The following is a 3,551-nucleotide window of genomic DNA, read 5'->3' as shown; positions in this document are numbered from 1 at the left end:
TTTTTTAAACTCAGATTTCATGCATATGTGGTGTACTCTTTATAGTATGACTGTTTTCCTAAAATTGTATTCTTTTTTGAAAATGGCAATATCTCACCGTATTACACAGTATTACAGTACAGTTTTTTTATTGAATCCTAACCCCTGTATCTTGATCCTTATGATATTGCCACATACTTGCCAGTACACAGCCCTATTAGCAACTTGTTGATGAAGATCATGTGATATGATCAAAAGTACCAAACAGTTACTAAATGGACCTCGATGTGAGATCAATTGCCATTATTTGGTATAGTGGTTTTTATTTGTACTTTTGCAATTATGATTGCTCTTGGACACTAGCGGTCAGTATAACAATATACTGAAACTGCTCTGAGCACTAAAGACAAAATTAAAAAGAGCAGTGAAATACACATAAGACTACAATTTATATAATAATAATCCTGTGATCAAGGCCACACATCAACCTGAGCAGGAGACAAACAGCAGACTTTGACCTTTGTGCTAATTGTAGCAGGCTGTCGACAGCCGAGGCGTCTGTGTCACTGCTGGGTTGGGTTTCGGTTTTGGCACCAGGGCGGCTGTTTGCAATGTGTTGGGTTTCACTGGTCACACTGCGACCTCTAAACGCTGCCTATAGGCAGTTCAGTTAACACTTATCAAACCTTTACCGTCTGCGCTGAAATTGTGTTAGCTCAGCCCTCCGCTGTGCAGAACCCTGAGTCACTGTCATCTGTAAGCCTTCAGATCAGTTTTGACTCCTTGCTAGAACTGAATGAGATCATGGAGAAGATGTTTCACACCATGGTATCAGTGATGCTGCTAAATCAAAAAAAAAATCTGCAACAAACAAAGCTGTAAACATAACACTGACATTAAACTTTATAAAAGTTGATATGGTGAACATGTTAGCAAATGGCTGCTACATTATCGTGTTTCTGGTCACCTGCTGGATGTAATTTTCACTCTCTTTTAGCTCTGTTTTGGTCTGTACTCCTCAGAAAAATATCTATCATCTAGTCTCTAACTGTGTCTGTCTGCTGTTTGAGGCTGGGCAGGTAGTGTACAGTGGGTTTATCAGAGCTTTCAGCTGAAAACAGCCGCCTGCTGATAATGAGCATGCTCTTATAAATGAGGTTTATAAGAGCAGTGAGACAGTCAGATTTACCTAACTGAATTACCAGTATGTATTTTGCAACATGTCTTATTAACCAAACATGATCATACAGAACAGATTATGTCTACCCCTGTGTTTTGATGGTCAAGGATTACAATAATACCATATACAACATCATAAACTGTTCAGGTGAATCGTTAATGGTGAATTCAGTGACGTGAGACAGAAATCACAGTAAGTGAGAACCTAGTCTAGACTTTGTAATATCATGTCTGTTGGCTACATGTTGTGTAGAGTTTTAAAGGACCAGTGTGTAGGATTTAGTAGCATTTAGCGGTGAAATTAAAATACTGACAAGTGCAGCTTTAAAGGACCTCTGCCGCATTATCCAGGGTCCTAGGCGTTATCTATTTGACTTTCCATCTCACCACTTTTCAAATAGAAAAAACAACACAGAGGTGGATTTAGAGTGACCTAAAGCACTTCAAAACCACAGCTTAGTGTTGTCTTAAAACTGTGAACTGTTCTGAAATTCAAATGATCTGCAGTGGGCCGGATGAGAGTAGGAACTAGGTGAAGCTCTTGTGTGTTTCCATTAGGGGGCAGTGTGCATCTGCCGACGTACAGAGAGGCAGCCACTGTGTAACTGTAGCTTAGACCCATGACAGGGAAATAGAACTGAAATGGCACTTTATGGAGACGGAATGTAATTAAAGAAGATCAGCTTGAGAGAGGCTGTGTGTACAACCTGAACACATTATTTTACAATAAAAACTAATTTATTCAATGAGGGGTAGACAGAACAGAATTAAACCAGTTTTTGACATTTGGCATCATTTTTCAAAATGTCAAATTTATACAGGAGTCACATTTTGCAGAACTTGGATTAAGGTTTAACTGCTGCCAGTGGTGATAGTCAGCACAACAAATAGATGGACCTGAATTATGGAACAGAGAAAAAAAACACCACATAGACTAATAAAGAGTTAGGTAATAGGACTGATCGATAGAGACTACTAACTACCAGCCTGCACTACACCCCCAGCACCTTGTACTGTTAGCAGTAAAGTAACTGTGTCCCCAGGCATCTGTGTGTGAAATGCAAATGTTGACTGCAAGAGAAGAAACGCCTGGTGGGCTCTGACTCGCCCCCACACCCTCTGCAGGCTTGTTTCTACTGGAAAATGGAAATGTATATAAATGACTTGAGATTTATACTTGTGTAAAAACTATTAGTCTCCCCTCACCTCTGGCACAGTCACTACTCTACATTAGTACAGCTGATAGAGCCCAATTGATTATTAATCATTTTGCCTGCCAGTGTCAATCGGACCAATAACCATCCAGATGAGGAGGAGTTCCTGTTGTTTAAACCATAAACACAACATCAATGCATCTCTTAATCTTGTAATGAGCAACAAACAGCCAGACATCTAAAGGTGCAATTTATATATATATGCTTTACATACATTTTTATATATCTTTATATATATTATATCTTTTATTTTATCAAACTGTGAAACCAGATAAGTTAATTTAACACAAAAAATTGTTGAAACTGATTACGTCGAACATTTTAAGTAAAACTTATTTAACATATTTTGTAAGTTAAAAAAAACATTCTTGATTTAGTAGCTTTAGTAATTTGAAGTGACATTAACCTAATTTTGTAATTTTTCAGCCTTTTCATGGCATAGCACCACCTACTGGAAACAGGAAATAAGCCTTGTATGGCGGTTGTGATCTGATATACGTGACATTTTCACAGCCTGGTCTACAACACAACTGCAGTACGCTCTGACGTGCACAGACTGCGAGGGCCCGATCATCGCTGCTTGCAGCTTTAATTATTATCTTTTATCTTATAATGCGGCTCAATTACGGCTGGCTTTGTAAGCCTCCTTTATTTGAAATAGAGTGAAAAAGATTATTTTTTTTTTTTTTTTAAATGTGTTTAACGTACAAACAAAAGTCCAGATGTAACTTTGATGAATCTGGAAATACCTTTGAAAAACCAACAGGGCCAGTGTTAAACAGCTGTCTGGGTTTTCATTTGGGATTGACCTTTCAGTAAAATGAATGCTTAGCTCTATGACAGTACATTACATGAGGCACAAACTGGGGCTAGACCAAGTTTAGCCATAATATTTTTAAGCAGTCACAAAAGCTAGTTGCTCTGTAAGTCTATACTTGGACATAGCGATGTGTTCAGTTAAATGCTAACATGCAGATATTTTACAGGCATAATGTGTTAATCATCTTCTCCATCTAGCTTTGGCGAGTTAGCATGCTAACATTTGCTATTTAGTACTACCACAAAGTAAAGGTGGTTTGAAAGGACCAGTGTGTAAGATTTGTTGATATCTAGCGGTAAAGTTGCTGAAGCAAATAACTGAACACCGCTCAAGTATGTATTTGATGACCTGGGAATGAG

This window comes from Morone saxatilis, unplaced genomic scaffold (genome assembly GCF_004916995.1).
Source record: "Morone saxatilis isolate NCDOM2014 unplaced genomic scaffold, NCSU_SB_2.0 Contig23, whole genome shotgun sequence".
In the NCBI taxonomy this organism is placed as follows: Eukaryota; Metazoa; Chordata; class Actinopteri; family Moronidae; genus Morone; species Morone saxatilis.
This window is presented reverse-complemented; position numbering follows the sequence as displayed.